General features: G+C 40.1%; 1 protein-coding gene across 8 annotated transcripts in view; it reads left to right on the top strand.

Annotated features, from left to right (window-relative positions):
* RGS6 (regulator of G protein signaling 6) overlaps positions 1 to 17250 on the top strand; it is a 287533-nt gene that overhangs the window by 174620 nt on the left and 95663 nt on the right. The window lies entirely within an intron of this gene.

Genomic DNA, 17250 nt, shown 5'->3' on the forward strand with positions numbered 1-17250 from the left:
CATATTGATGGGTCTGCTTAGGGAAACTTCCCCGTCTTTCTCCTGAAGGGCTGTTCACGCTCTGTGGCTGTTACTGTGGCATCTTCGCTGCACTGAAATCCAAGTGATAACAAAAAAATCAGAAGTCTTATTTATATCGTTGCATATAGGCAGCACACCAGTAACTAAGAGAAGAGTGGCAGTTCTTGCTCTTAGAAACATTACGTTGTACAATAATGAGGAAATATCTCTAGTTAACAAGAATAGTGGAAAATACAGCTGGTGGTGTCAAAATTTGTGAAGGTTGTTCCCTGCCCTACAGCTTATCTGAGCTAAAGCCTTTTGAAAATTTCTTTACTTTCAAAATGGTTGAACTGAGCAGAATTTGAGTTTATGTTGATTCATTCAGAGGGATAAGGAGTGTGATTTGATATCCTTGTATCAGAAAAAAAGTCCAACTTAAGCTTCAGGAATGGAATACAAATCTGCAGGACTTCGAATAATAGGGAGGGAATATGGAAATTGGAATGATGTTGTTGCTTAAAAAATGCTCAGGGCGATAAATCCCTTTTTACTGAGCAACAGTCTGTTCTGTCTGCAATCGATGTCAGGATGATGACTCAGTGTAACTAGCCCTTTGCAAGGTCAGGGCTTTACTGTGGGAAAGAAACGTGAATCTAGAAAGGAATGTGGAAATTGCATTACTAAATTGCAGCTTATGTCTAAAGCAGGTACGAGCTAACTATTTTGAAGGTTCCTGCTGGGGAAAATAACCATTTATCTGGTTTGAAAATGTCATAAGCTCTAGTGCAGCATACACGAAGATACACTCAACTAAAAGAGGTTATTGGTATTTTTGTTAATATTCATAGCATTGATGAAGCAATTGATCTAGGTGTGAAGCTGTCACTGTTACTTAGAAGGAGAAAGGAGACAGGAGACATCGCAGTATCTCTAAGCTGAATACACTTATCTTTAAATCCCAGCCTGGCTGGCAGCTCCCTGGCACAGTGGAAAGTGCCCCTTTGCCTGCTGTTACATGCAAAGTAACATGCAGCAACCGCAACTGCGTCGCCCTGAGTTGGCTTTTTCATGGGGTGGAGAGGCAATAGTGTCCTGGCTCAAGTGAAAGGATGAACTTAGAATAAGAAGAAAACCTCCCTCCAAAGTTCACAGAAACTTGTCAAATTTGGAAGGGAACAAACTGCTCAGTGGCATTCCCTTCAGCTGAGTTTGAAAAGTACAGGGAAATAATGGCTTAGCTAAGAACCCAGAGTTTTTTCTGTGTCTCCTGTTGCCTTATGTCTCTATATAGACCAAAACAAAAGAAATCTTTCAGTATTTGTGGTAGATGGTTAAAGAGCTGGAACACATGACATATGAGAAGAATCTGGAGCACATACATGCAGAGCATGCTGGGGAAGGGAAAGCTAAGGATTATAGAGAAGACAGAGCCAGGTCCTTCTCAAAAGCGCATGGCACAAAAGACAACGTGCACAAGTTGCAGTGAAGGAAGTTCCAACCAGATGTAAGAACAAAGTATTTTGCTATTAAAGTGGTTGAGCACTAAACAGGTCACTGGAAATGGTTGTGATGATACCTCCTTTTTGGAGGTATTCAAAAATCACTGAGCACAACTGAACTGAGCAATCTGACCTAAGTTTGTATTTGCCTTGCTTTGAATGAGGGTTGGACTTGATGTCCTCCAGAGAATCCTCCGTTTGAATTATTCTGTGGTAATATACTCAATTTTAGTGGTTTTCTAATTCCATTCAATGTCATGAACATTAGAGAAGAACTTTTATTTTCAAAAACTTTATAGCCCTCCTCCTGGGAAGGTCTTAATTTCTAGTCTGGCATTCTCACACACTTTTTATTTATATCTAAAAAATGTAACAGCAACACTGAGATGTGACTTACTGGCAGGTTTACAGTGATTAAGAGGGGTTTACTTTTGCTTGACAATTTTATTGTAATTGCTTCTCACAGGAGAAACATAAAATCTTGAAGAAAAAGAAACACATTACAGCAGTGCCTTGATACTTTAAACATGTGGCTCTGTTTACACTACAGCAAAGTGGGTGTTTTTATTTGAGTTTTGAATACAGGGAAAGAACCACTCATCTCTGTTTTGCTTTCATCTGTGTCCTGATGCCTAAGTTGTGAATGAGGCATTATGTAACACAAGGAATAGGCACCTCAGGGGCTTCTCATTAGTGGTCCTCTCTAGACCAGGGAAATCTGGAAAAAGATGAAAAAAACTCTTTTGAATGTATGATAAGTCTGTGTGGGGATGCAGTGCCAAAGTCACATTTTTAACCTACATGAGGAGATTTGTGTATCCTCTTCCTTGGCTCTGTCTTGAAGTAGGTCAGTCAAAGGAAGACACATGACACAATTACCTTCGTGGTTTAGGCTTCAGTTTTATGGGCAAACTGCAGAGAATGAGAGTAGCATGAAATCACTCTTTTCCTTTTATTCATCCATTGACCAAGGGCAGGTATCCAGTGTCATGCTGTGACACAGGACAAGACCAACTTCTCAGCCGTGGTCCACAATGGTAGTGGCTGCAATAAAGAACTTCTTACACATTTCTCTTTCAGTGGAAAAATTAAAAAAACAATGTCTCAGTAATGATTAGTTTCAGTAAATAAACCAGCAATTCTCTATTATCCCAGTCATCAGAGTGGGATAGTATATCTCATTATACTAACCAGAACCAAAACTTTTTTCCAGTCTTTCTGATTTCTGCACGGTTGCATCTTAAGACTAACCTTATGTTTAGTGGAAGGACCAAGCGCATAGACTTTCTTCTCCCACTGATTCAGACTTGGCGAAATACAACATTGTCAAAACAAGTCAGAAATAAGTCAGTGCTGACCTGCAGCAGCTGAGCTTTCCCGTGAAAAAAACTTCCTTCATGCTTTGCAGTCCTCTCCTCGAGGTCACTCTAGCTTTCCACAACTGAGCCTGTGTGCCAGCATCTTTGTTGTTGCCACCTAAGGGAGTCATGTCATCTACAAGCCTTTGACTGTTCTATACTATATTTTATACATCTTCCTCCTGACCCATATCTGCAAGCACTGTTTTCCACACAGCTCCGTTTTGAGTGACACTCTTTCTCCCAGCAGCTGTCCGCTCGCTTGCACTTCACTTGCACTCTGCTCCTGAACCTCACCCTAATGCTCGCCTTGTCGCCCTTGCTCTGCTCCCAGATCTGCCAGGGTGGCTCTGAATGGTGATGCCCCATGTACTGATTCTCGTCTGGCAAATTCCCCTTCAGCTTGACCTCAATCTCACCTTGCAGGTTGGATGTTGCTGCCACAACCTTCAGCCCTTCTCTGCCATTTTGCTGCTCAGGAGGGGCTGCGCTCCAAGCAGATGCTATACAAGCTGCGTGCACACAGCCCTGCCAACGCATTTCATCCTTGACCTGTGGTATCTCTTTTATTTAAGTCCTGGGCCTCTCTGAGCAGAAAGTGCCAGTATTACTGAAACATGCCAGATGGCCCATCGTTTCCTTGATGTGCACAAACATTCACTTGAGACTCGTGATGTAAACCAAGTTTAAACTGCCGTGTGTCTCTGTCTGAACACGCCAGCATGTTCCCAGAACACATCACAATGTCACTCGCTCAAAAAGAAAAATTGTATGTTTGGCTGGAGTATGGAAATCCCATAGTGCTGCGAAGGAGAGGATTTATTATTGATAGTGTTCCCTGCTGGTGCAGTTCAGGACAGGCAAGTTCTGCAGGAGGACGTCATACACCCGGTGTGAGCACCAAGACACGGATCTGGGTGCACTTGTAGCCTTTTCTCTTCGAAGGAGCACAAACACAGCTCTCATCCCAGCAGCCAGAGGGGTAAGCGGGGAAGAGCAGGGTCCTCCTCTCCAGGGAGTGGAAGGCCCCTGTTTGGAGGAGCTGTTCAGAGGAAGAGCTGGACGGCGAAGGGAGCAGGACCAGGACTGGCAATGCTGACAAGGTGCCGCAGCCCGTCACTTAGCAGGCCCATAAAGCTGCCTGGAGAAAGGCCGAGTGGTTTGCCGTGATGCTCACGTACATAATGTAGGTAATAAGTACAACTGCTCTCTTACTGCTCTTTAACTTGGGATATAGCCCCAAATCTAAACCAAGTGTGATCTTTTGATAAATGTGAATGAGCCCTTTTAGTTAACAAACGAACGATCAAAGAAGAAGAAAAATCTTTGACAAAACTTAAATCAATATCCAAAGTAATTTGGGGGTGTTTACTTGTTTATAAATAATACAAAGAACATACTCTTGGATTAAAATAGACATATTTCTACATGTATATATAATACTACATAGTTTCTGAAGGTTTTCCACATTCATGTGCAACAGATGTTACACTAAATTCAACAGTGCTGTACAATAGCCTGAAGAAAAGTGACTTGCAAGGAGTGGTCGAGCATACAAATCCATTTGCTTTTCACTGGTAATCAATTGCTCTGAGCAGGTTATGTTTAAATTAATTCAGCCCAAGATAGGATTTCTTCATCTCAAGTTGTATTTTCTTCCCTTATGCATCTCTTATGCAGATTGGACCCAGTGGAAATGTAATCCATCCTTCCCTCAATAGGAAGGATGTTATGCCTTATGCCTTTTAATCTCGTATTTCAAAGTTGTTGTGAATCACATATCATTAGACAAGTCAGTTACTGCACAAGTAGCACATGCCTTATATTTTTTTTCTGTAGCTTTCTCTTAAGCTTTCTTTTCCCGCACCATGAGACAGGTTAACCCAGTTAAGGAGCAGAGGAGTTATGCTGGTTTCATCTACAGCTCCCTCCACCCTCCTTTTTTCTCTTCAAGTGCATCCAAGCTTCCTAGTTTTCAAAGGGTGAGAGAAATGGGGGAGGGAAAAACTGAAATCAGTTCTGTGGAATACAGTAATTCTTTTCCTATTGTTATCTTTTAGTTGATGACTTGTAAAAGTTGGAAGGACTTGATTTTCAGAGGACAAGTAGGATTGTAAATTAATTGAATGGGATATGATTGTCAAAGAAATAAGAGAAAGCAGTCAAACCTTCAGAATTACCATTTAAAAAGTGAATATTCAATACCTCTGTCTGTCAGTAAATGTATACACACACTACTGTGTGTGTGTACACTTACATACACATCAAGAACGTGATCTTGCTTCAGAATAAACATAGGAGTAGTAGTAGTGTTGTGTGTGGAAATAAATGCAAACAGGTTTTTGCGATAGTCGTAGGTGCTGTGCAGAAAGATGAGTGTTTGTGTACCACTGCCCTCTGCTGCAACCCGCCTGCACGTGCCCGAATTCCAGCTGATGCAGCTCTGTCGCAAGCCCCACGTTTTTCCTGTTGTGCTTTCCTAGCTCAAGCAGAGTTTCTTTGGTGTTATTTGGATGTAGTTCTTTCCACGGCAGTGCTTCTCCCTGGTTGCATGGCACAAAGCCAGCCCGAAGACTGCAGTGTGCAGGACTCCACGGCCACCCTGAGCTTTGAGAGGACAGATCGTCTCCGTAGCTGGCTGCTGACGCCGCTTCCGTGTCTCCCTTGCCTTCAGGATTGTTTGGCCCCACACAAAACTTGCTCGTGAGTCATGTGAAGCTTAAACATCCCTTAAAAGTGTATGCACAGATTATGGATTTAATTCTAAATAATTTAATGAAATGAAGTTTCAGCTTTTAAAACAGCAAAATTAGGTATTTTACTTAGCCATGCACTTTCATATGATAGCACTTGAAAGTAATCATACCTGAGGTGGAGAACACAACGCTAGAGGAAAAGTGCATCACACAAATTTGGCTTAAGGCCACTGCAGAAAGCTTGTGTACAACATCCCTAGACTTTAGTATTTCCTCAGTAGAAAGGCATCTAAAGTGTTATCCCAAAGACCATGATATTGAATATTATGTATAACTTAATTTATTTTCATTAGAATTGGAAAGGCCTGATCCTGTCCTTGCTGGGGCTGAACCTTTGCTTCCATCAAGTTAAGATATGACAAACCAGAAGCTTAAATGATCGTGTCACATGGAAATTCCTGCGGGCAATAAAAATACATTGAAAAATCACCATCCAGCTCAACTCTAGTTTTCTACAATGACTTGTCTGCTCTTTCTAGTCACCAGAGATATTGTAAAAAGAGAAAAGAAAACCAAAAACCCTCTGAGCCACCTGGGCAGAACACCACAAAAATATAATAGCTCTTGCTGAAGAATATCAGCATAAAAATCAGTGGGCTGAAGGTATCATCAAATGAGAACTATAAGCATGGGAAAAAGTATATTAAAAATAGTTTAACTTTTTTCTATAATTGCTTTTAGGCCTTTCAATCTTTAGGTACAGACTAAAAGCTGGTAAGATAAATTACCTGCAGAGCTCTGGTGTTTAGACGAATTGGTAATTCAACCATAATAACAAAGAACGTTACTTATTAAGAGTGTTCTTGTTGCTGACTGCAGTTTTATTCTGAAACATACAGCATTTAGCTGATGGAATATTGTGGCTAATGAATAAAGCATTAAAAAGAAAAGTCAACAGTATTTCAGTGCCTGTAGAAATTCATAGGAGTGAATGATTAATGCTTTTCTACATTCATCCTGCTATCTTCAAAAGCACAGCATTATTACAAAAGTTTGTTTCCAGATCTGAATGACACAGCAAAAGAGCAGAGATTAATTATGAGTACTGTGCAGCTTTGATTTTTGTATGTGACTGTTGAGCAGATTGCACTCAAGCTGTAAGACTTCATCTCTCCTGTCTTCACTTCACAGCAACCTGGGAGCTGTGTGGTGAAGGATCCACCAACAGAGTTTTGTTTTTTCACACCTCCTGCTTTGTTTCTGCCCTGTCTCCAGCACTGCTCTGGGCTGCCAAGCATCAAATACATAACAGAGCAACGTAGCTCCAGCTGTGCCTGTGAAGCTGCATAGCCACCAAGGCGTATGTGGAGAGCTGACCCTTAGACAAACCACTTTTAACTTGAGATACTGCAAAACCAATGGTATCTAAGCGCTCAGTGGTAGTCAGTAGCAATTTGAATAAGCAAGCCTTTAATGATTGTAAGTTGACAATCATTAATTTGAATTTATTGCTGTAATTTAATGGCATTCTAGCCATTTAAAAAATAAGCCAATCATATTATTCCATGAATATGACTGCATCACTATTCTGTGCATATATTCTGCTCATTCTTATCTACCATTCCGTGGCTGCTTTAGTCAAAGCAATTTTCAAGGTATTATTGAGCAGGCTCTTATTTGCTTTTTAATTAAAGAGCTTAAATTGCAAAACACAATAGTTTTTGTTTTGGATTTTTGCATTTCATTAGAACAACACATTGATTAAGGTCAGGAAACTTAAAGTTAACTCAGTAACTGTAAATCCAGTCTCATGAATCATATTTTCCATTCTTTTGCGTATACATTAGCTTTGATAGACGAGTGATTCTTCTATGTATGATATGCCTTATTTACAGCACTGAAATTTCCGTTAATGTAACTCTTGGGCATAAAGTGAAAAGGAAAGGTTGTTTTTGTTTTTTACTTTAAATAGTACAAAGGATTACAGAGAGCACAAGCTTTTTTTCAAATTGGCCAGAAATCACTGCTGCTAAAAGCTGTACTGGGAACAGTTAGAATATATCTCCCGGAAATGTCATAGCCAACGGGGGTTAGTGCTGGTGCGGAGACACTGCATTACTTAGTTTATATGGACACATTGAATGGCTGGTAAGTAACTTGTTTCATCCTGCCTATTCAAATGGAAATACTCAGTTCTTTAGTCTGCTGTTTATCTGCATAACCTCTGAGAACTCTATAGATTTGGCCATAGAATCCTCCAATATAATTGGCAAACAAGCAAACAAAAGAAACCTTGCAAGCTTTCTACGTATTCATCGTTATAAATAACCAGCCTTTTTTTTCTTTCTTTTTTTTTTTTTTTTTTTTTACATATTTACATTTTTCTTTAACTTTTTCTGTGCAGCTAGGTCACTCAAAATTGCATGCTAGTTTCCCCTGGATTTGTTCTGAGTGTGGTGTGCATTGATGAGCTTGGATATTTTTGATGTATGATTCACTACCACATGCAGGGAGGGAAATTATATTTTTGTCCTTCAGAGAAATAAAAGTAAGCAATAAGATCTTCATTAAGTTAATTCCTATTTGCTTGCATTGCAGTAAGAGAATCTGAAGATTCTATTCTATCACTAGGTCTGTTGCACAGTAAGATATTTTTCCATGCAGATCCCTCCACAATATGACCATGATTGCACTGAGTTAACTCTTAAACCAGAAGGAAGAAGAAAAACATGTAAGCAACTTTGAAAAGATTGTTTTTGTAAAATCCTAATTAAACTCACTTAAAAACACCAACTATATTATGCATGGACTCACAAGAAAAGCAACGTGATAGTGGAAAACCTTATGTCCAGTTATTCTAGCTTTTTTTGTGGTTTTTTTTTTTTTTTTTTTTTTTTGCTTTAAATTTCATGGAAGGCCTTATAGTTTTGCTCCTATTTTTGTTGTGAACAGGATTGTTTCACATATTTATTTTCTGAAAATCTTGACTGTTTTCTTGATGATGCCAAAATTGTTTGCAAATTCAACTGAGTGAATAATTTATGAAGCGTTTTTCTTTTTTGATGTTTTCATTTTGCCCGAAGTATTGAGTAAATTTCATCACAACTTCCTGAATGCATTGGATTAACTGAAAACCATACTTTTTAGCAAATAAGCTATTTGCCATGGGAAAAAAAAGTCCAGTGTTATTTTGTTGAAAGCTCTCTACATTTTCCTCCCAGTAGAGAGGCTGTGAAGGGTGAGATTTCTAAGGGAATAGTACTAGCTGTGAAAGAAATATAAAGGTTATTGTGTTCCGATAAAATTTTAATCAGAAGGCTATTTAAGGTTGCAGTTGCTGAAATGAATGAATTGGACAGTAGCACATTAATCAAAGTTTGTTTCTTTTGTCAAATAGCAACAAATAGTCAAGAGACTAGATCTTTTAAAAAGTGATTTATATAGTTTTGCACTGAAGCATCACTTATTATTTACTTCATTTCTGCATGGATCTTACCTTAGGGATCTTTTCCTTTAAGTAGGAAGAGTTGATTTGACTTTAGACCTCCAAGCAGTATCAGTCAAGTCTGTGACACAAGTTGGTAGCTTGCTTTCTTGGATTGCTCTAAGATGCACTTGGTGAAGTCACATGCGTGGAAGTTGAAAAGGTCCAAAAAATTGAACCTGTAATTGTTTCAAAATGAAGTTGTTAGTATGTCCTTTGTTCATAGATTTTGGAAATTCTCTTTGCCGCAACAATTTGGTGTGCCTGGACTCTGTCGTGCTCAGTGGGAGCTGAGAGTTGTCAGGTTGAACAGTGCATCAGTGCATTGACGTGCCTGGTAATAAATAATACAGATGAAAAGACTCACACTTCTAGTTACACGTCCTTAAAATTTTGTAAGCGTGGTACAGATTTGTAGTGGAGGAGAATGCTGATGGTGGATGGGCAAAGGAGGGACAAAGACCTTTGCCCAGGATGCTGATCCACACAATATCTTAAGAGATTGAGGCTAGGAGAGGTCATGGTGATCCATCAGTTTGATGTGGCTTGCATTCAGCATCCCTACCTCAAGTCCTCTTTAAACCTTTAGATCTTCTAGAAAGGTATCCAATATAAAAAATGCCTAGGTTGAAGAATCTTCAGTAACCTTTAAAGAAGTTACTGCCACCTTTAAAAAAAATGGTAATAGGCAAAAAGAAGTTCCTCGCTCCTGGTTCCAGGCCTTGGATTCCTCTTGTGCTTCTCCTCTAAATTCATTCTAATTTTATAACAACCTTTTTGAATAGCAGGCACCAGAACTGGCCAAAGTATTTCATTAACTGCTGCATTAGAGCCAAGTGCAGCAGTAATATAACCTCCATCCCTGATCCTGCTCCACGACTACGTTCACCTGTAGAGGTGGCGCACCATGCTGAAAGCTCATATTGCCACTTGTCTACTGGGTGAAAATTCACAAGAACAGGAAGAAGTCTATCAGGAAGGGGCCTGAAAGCATTCTGTTACCTTTAGTCTTATCTCTGATATATGAATGAATGAATTTCCACTTTTCATGTAGTATGTCAGCATATTTCAGCACCATTTCTGTCAATGACTTACTGTTTGCTTGTTCGCTATTCAGCTTCTGTTGTCAGCAGTGGTCCATGAGCATCGGATTCAGAAAAGTACCCAGACTTTGAGCATTATTTCATATCTTAGCTCCAGGAAGACAACATGTCAGCATGTTACAATCTTTCTTTGCAGACTGTTCTTCCCATTCTTAACTTGTATGGGTTTTCCCATGGGGACTGTCTCACTCATTCTCAGGTGACTGAAGACCTGTTTGAGGATACGCCTGATTTTTGTACAGGATCAGCTAAGCAGACCTCTGTGAGTATATTACCCTATATTTGGGTGCTTTTATTTAAAAAGACAAAGAAACTTATTTCTCTGCAGAATACAGTCCGCCCCTCTGGAGAATAGCCTAAGGAAAAATTAAAATAAATGCAGCCAGAGCTTTGTTCTTGGAAAGTGCTGTATTTTTTTTCTAAAGCTTCTGTTCTTAATAGAAAATAATATTTTTACTGATTATAGTTAGCTTTGACAGGCATTCTTAAATAATATGTTATAAACATTTCTATTATTAATCTTTTTGCTAGCTTGGGACTTGGCTACAGAAGCTTTTTCTGTGCGTGAGCATAAATAAACTCAAGCCAGTACAACGTTCAGAGTTTGTACTTTTCTCTACATTTTGCATTTTTCTTTCCTCAGGTACTTTTTGGAAATAAGTTGACCCATTAGGCAAGTGCAGAAGGGTTACCATAGCCAGCAACATACATAAGAGCAACCTCCTTCTGGCTCCTCAGTCTGAATAACCGAGTACACACTGGAAGCAGGTCAGCTGGGGACAGACTTGAATCCAAGGCAAAGCCTGAACTCTCACCTTTCTAATCTATAGGGAAGCTTCGTGGCTGCTTCAGCATTCCCTCAAAGTTCACAGATGAGGCTATTTACATAGTTACACCATACTGCCCTTCTCCCCTCCCCTTTCCTGGCAAGCTTGTTAGCATTATGTAATTAAAGCTGGGGAAGAGATCAGAAAAGTATCTAATATAATCAGGGCAATGAAGAGCTGGAAAGGATCTCTTGCAATCTCTTTACTGTATCCAGTTAGACTGTTTCCTGAGTCCTGTGCAAGTTAGATTCAAGTATAACTTCTAATTAGGTATCTGGGTCAGGTTTGACATGGTCTCAGTTCAGCACTGACGTTTCTGTGCTCCTACTTAGTTCTAAATTTGCCAGCTGTTTTCCTTAAATACTTCCACCCTTCCATTAAGGGACACTGCGTCTTACGTAATTACACCACAGCAGTATAAGGGCGTTTGTAGGGACAAGGAGATAGAAATAGCGTATACTTTCCACCAGCCATTGCATTCTTTAATTGAAATATTAAAAGTTGGGTTCCCACCTCTATCATGACAAGGTTCTCTAGCACTACTGAGCTCTCATTTATAATGTCTAGACTCCCTATCAGCTTAGCCACAGCTCTGGGAACAGCTGCCCTTTGCGGTGTCGATTCTTCTCATCATTACCTTTCCACTGTTTAATCCAGAAGTACTAAAATTAAGTTCCCTTTCATAACCTCTTTTCAGCAGTTAGAAATTACTAACTGTTCGGATGGATTTGGGAATGGATTGCATAGATTTCCCTCAGAATAATCTCCGGCTATGAATCATTTTCCAGAAGCAGAGATAAATGGTATGCAAATCAAAATAGTACCAGCACTGTAAAAGCAGACTGCTGTAGCTCTGGAAAAGTCAGGCTAAGGTATAGAGTACTAGAATAAAACAAAACGAACAGAAAAAAAAAATGCTTTGAATGTCGGTCAGGCTGAGGGTTTGTCAGTCTGTGGCTGCTGTTAGAGTTCATTCTGCTTAGGCCTATGCTGTTGAAAGAGATTGTTTGAAAATAGCCTCTGTTTTTGTTACCACTCACTCCTCTTTTCTGAGATTCCTGGATTAGTATTTTCATGCTTAAAACGTTCTAGGGACGGAGTACTGTGGCATCTGTGCCACAGTAGATGCCTTACTAGCACCTTTAAAAAATGCTTCTTTTTAAAATGAAGAAATATGCCTCTCCTCCCGATTAGCTCATCAGTCCCTCTCTACCATTTCTGCACTCGTGCAAAGTTTCTCCCACCCATCGTGCACATTCTGCACAGCCTCTTCCACTGGAGCTCGCTACAAGCCCACAGCCCTTTATTCATTTCATTCTGCACTGCCCTGGCACTCGTTAAAATTAACCTCCACCCTCACTTGGTGTCCTCTTTCTCCTCCCAGATTCATACTTTCTTCCATGCCAGTTCTTATGGCTGGAGCAGCCTCTCACAACTTGCATACCAGGCACCTTGATGACTCCCTTTTCGCATTTCTGTTCAGAGCCTCTTCCTGTGAACCCTTTCCTACGCCAAGCACACCAGTGAAATCTCCACTTCTAACACTTTGTCTAGGTTACATGCTAAAGTCTCAGCAGGATGGAGGCCTTCTCTTCTAATGTGTGATGTTACAGTGTACTTATATTCACGGTGCAAAATGTACACGAGGACCATAATATAGGTATCAAGGTTGAAGACACTACTGACTTACCTTTAAAAAAAGAAAACTGATTGTAGGTTTGTGCTTTACTTACAAGCTTAGAGAAATATGGAAAATGATGCTTTCAAAAAGCCTTTACATGTCTTCGGTGCCCATTATCCAAGGATGAAACCCTCTATTAACCACACTAACTTACCAATGAAGAAGTTAAGACAGGTCAGACACCAAAAGCTGAGCTCCTAACCTGTGGTTTTCTATGGGCTTTTCTGTCTATATACATTGCTAAACTGTGCGGGTTGACTGTGCCCTTCTAAGATTTTATTGTATCTGTTCACATAGATAGTAAAGATAATGAAAGAATAAGTGACAGTGTTAGATAAGAAGGCTGCAGTGCAAGCAAACATGAGGACGTAGGCACAAAACTTTTCTTTCCTTGCTGTAGCTACTCACTCCTCCCTGCCATCTACATGTAGGTAGTCATAATCTCCCATTACCACTACGGGGTGGGGTTGGAAAGAAGGAGGAATAATGGATCTCAGATAAACTCAGTGGCTTAATGCTGGCTTCTCTTCCAATTTGTGCATTACTTTAACTAGTTCATCAAAGTGTGTGTATGATTAGAATTAACCTTGTGCTTAGAAAGCTTGCTGATACAGACTGTGTCTCGGGTGGGATGTGGTAGGCTATACCTGCTGATCTAAACCAGCTGCAGGAGGTTCACTGTAACAGGCTTATCAGAGGACACTTCTGAATTCAATCCTAGAGATATAGAAAGATGGAAACATGGCAAGCGGGATCCTGGGCAGAGGCTGATTAAAGTATTCAATGTTTGACAGGTTGATCTCTGGGCAGATATGTGTGGCAAGATGCACAGAGGAGTAGGAACTTGAAGGGCATGTGAGGAGAGCTTGAGAAGCAATCATATCTTGACTGTTGTGGTTGCCCGTGGTTGCAAATTTTCATTACAGGCTTCCTCTATGTAACAGTGATTGTTAATATGGGCTTGGAGGTTTGCACTGTAGGTTGGAGAAGAGGCTTCCTTAGTAGGTGTTACTGAGAGAGGTATGTTAATATAGTGCCACAGCAAGAGCTGAAACACACAGTTGGCTCTGTGTCATGTCTGCGTTGGTCTGTTGAGCCACCTTGCTGGCATTGCTAAATTAGAGGAAAGTAGCATCTGCTCTTTAGCTGTGTTGCTTGGCGGGTCAGCAGTGCCTAATCAGCCTAGTTAGTCTCTGAGCCCTTTTCTGCCTCTCTTTGCTAAGGGAAGGAGTTACCAGCAAAGTCCGTCTTGTTTTGTTTCAAAGTATAGCAAATTTGATTTCTTTAAAGGTATTACTGAATTCCACTGCCCTATCTCTCTAAAATACTAATGAAAACTTGTATAGACTTGCATGTTAACATGAAGGACAGCTGCATTTTGTTTGGTCATATAAACTTAATTTTTTTTACTGTTAAGCTTTATGTATACAGTGTTGAAGAAGGAAATTTCATGATATGTTTTGGGGGCACAGAATAATGTAAAACTACTCTCTGCAAATAATTAAACCTGAGGAGTGGGGCTGTAGTAGTGATGATAATATGCAATACCATATTTTTGTGAGGAACTTGCTGAAGAAGCTTTGAAGACTAGAGAGGCTTTGCCTCATTTACAGGGAATGCCCTGTAAATATTCTGAGGTGAGTTTCTGCGGGAGGGTTGCATGAGAGAGACTGTCTAGGACCTCTGCTGACTTTGGGACACTAGTTTTCTCAAATGTCAGCTTCAAATGAAGTCAGGCTCCTGTGGATGTTTATGCATAGCTACCCTTTGAACACTTATAATGGAGATGATACCTTTGCAAGCTCCCTGTAGGCCTTGGACAGGGCAGAAGATAAAGCATATCCTTTTCGACTGTGTCTGTCCTCTCCTGGTTCTGCCTGTTCCCTCATAATCTGCAGATCCTGATCTCACCTAATGATAAATGAGCATGCAGAAGATTTCTTTGAGGTGAGACTCTAAATAACGTGGAGCAAGTTTTATCTGCCAAAGGTAAGCTCTAAAGGACCTACAGAAGAATGGCCATTCTGAGCCAAACCAATGCCCACCTACATTCTCTCTAACAGTGACCGGTAGTGGGTACCTAGGGTAGCATATAAGAAATGCAGTAGCATACAGCACTGTTGTGCTGATACATTGTCTAGGAGTCTGCTGCCGAAGGTTTTGGTGGGGGCACAGTCAAATGTTTTGTCATTGTGTTTAAATCGATTTGTATATTCATATTCAGATACGCAGAATGAATGTTTTTACATCACAGTAAAGATAGAAGGGCTTCTAGGAAATAATTTGGAGTATGATTACCATTTTCGCAGCATGCTGTGTTGGCATATGAGACGTGCATTTTATAAATGTACATATACATTCTACTTTGCATATACGACATATACAAAAGTAGGCTCTCATAGAGCTGGATTCAAGTGTTTGATCCAAATGATATTCAGGTTAACATGTAGGTTTTCAAAATAGCCCCTTGCTTTTCTAACCTCACCAACAACCTGCCTAATACAGTAAGTGATAGGTAACCAACTCAGCTACGTATTTGAAGACGAAGAGGCTGGCTGAGAAAGTGATTTTATACCTGGAGCTAACGGCAGTGCCGTGGAGCACAGCCTGCCAGGAGCTGGAAGGTTCTGGGCTTATTACGCTGAATAGTCAGGACATCTAAGCCTCAGTGTGTAGATGTGCAGTAAGGTTTCATCTTTTCCCGTAACTTAGGTAAGTGTTTTCCTTTCTTGTTCCAACACATCCCATCTGGACCCGCTTGATCTGTTCTGCTGCGCTTACCTTGTTTGTGACTCGCCGTCCACCCCGTTTGCTCTTCTTGTCTATGGGCTGTGCTTGTGTCGTGCAAGCAGCTTGACCCTCTTACGCTTGACTGGGGTCATGCTGAATGGTAGCATTTTGATACAATGCTTGTTAATTTGGTTTTTAGATTTAAACATGAATTTAGAGATATACCTGAAATGTACAAAAATCCACAAATACCTTCCAGGTTCAAAAATGTGTAGCTTAAAGTTAGTCAAATATGTGAACTATGGAGTGTTTTGCCCCTTTAATGTTACACAGTGAGTACATTCATGAAAGAAATTATGAAGTTAACATTGATGGACAACTTAGATACATACCATTGGTTATTCTAGATGAAATTTTTGCAGTACTGGAAGGCTGATGTGAATTACATTGCTATTTACTTTGCTGTATTTGAGCCAAAATATGCACTTTTTTTTTTTTTTTTAAGTGTAATTACCTGTGCAAGCATGACTGTAGAAAGAATTGTTCTGGGTTTCCCAGAAATCTTCATCTGTTTTACAAAGTGCTAGCTGCTGAATTACAAAGGGAAAAGAAATAACCCAGTGAATTATAAAACTTAATTTGGGACTACATGTCAGCTTAAGAAAGCTGAATGCTTGTTACCAGGAATAACCTCCTCCAGAGTATCTACATGGCTAGGTCCAGTGCTAAGGGCTTTTCAGTTTTGAAAATGAAACAAAGGATCCTAAGTCATTTTGGCACTTTTGAAATTTGTGTCCAGCATCTTCTTTTAAGAATATGGAAAGGCTCTGTATATAACACCTCTTCATTGCATTGAGATTTTGTCAGGGGTTGGCATACTTTACAATCAAAAAATGTAGCAAATCTGTCTAGGAGAAATTTTAGAAAGTATTCTGCCATGACCCAATAACAGTCAAAGAGAAATGTCCATCTCTCTGTGTGTTGAGGGAGGCAGAGGGGCACAAACAAATATGGAGAAGGAGAGGAGAAGCAGGCAACGAGGTACATACTGTTTTACTTTCAGAATTATTACTTTAGCCAAATTGCAGACAATATACAAATACCACAAAACTGAGTTTTGTAAAAGGGAGCAATCTAAACCAGCATAAACCATATAATCATTCTGAAATAAGTTTAAGACAAAAATAACTTTACTTGCACTTAATAACTAGATGATAAAAATACCAAGATCTTCATGGGGAAAGAGGAGAAAAAAAAAATCTGAATCTAAGCCAGCTGGGAACCTATTTGTCTCCTTTCCTGATAGCTGCTGATTATTCCTCCTGCAGAAAGGATAAAAGCAAGATAATAAAAGCCCCTGTTTGTTGCTGCTGTAGATCAACTTTTCTTACATCCTTTTAATACTAATGAAGCAATTAAGTCCCATCAACAATGTGGCTGTTTCATTAGCATGTACTTTGGCAAGAGGTGTTGTGGATTTGTAAATAGTCTCAGTTTCCTCTGGGAGGAATTCGTTAGTGGTCAAATTGGTCTGCTTTACAGGTGGTTACGTTCTTCCCTAATACAAGAACTTAACCCAACCAGCTATTGCTCAGCCAGAAGAGCTTGATATGATGAAGGGTCAAAATGAGGACTGGATAATAGGATTGTGCCAAAAGACTAGAGTCCAACTTTCTCACCTCTGAAGGCACACTTTATAAGCCTCAGAAACGTGAAAATTGGAAGAGCAGTTTACAGGTGGAGGTGCCCATGACGGAGGTACCATGGGGACGTGGTACTCAGCTCCCTAGTGCTGGATGGCTTGCAGCCAGCTCCGATGACAATCTGGCAATGCGTGCACCCTCTCTCCTGCAGTCGGGGATTTAGATT

Source organism: Rhea pennata, chromosome 5 (genome assembly GCF_028389875.1).
Source record: "Rhea pennata isolate bPtePen1 chromosome 5, bPtePen1.pri, whole genome shotgun sequence".
Taxonomy (NCBI): Eukaryota; Metazoa; Chordata; class Aves; order Rheiformes; family Rheidae; genus Rhea; species Rhea pennata.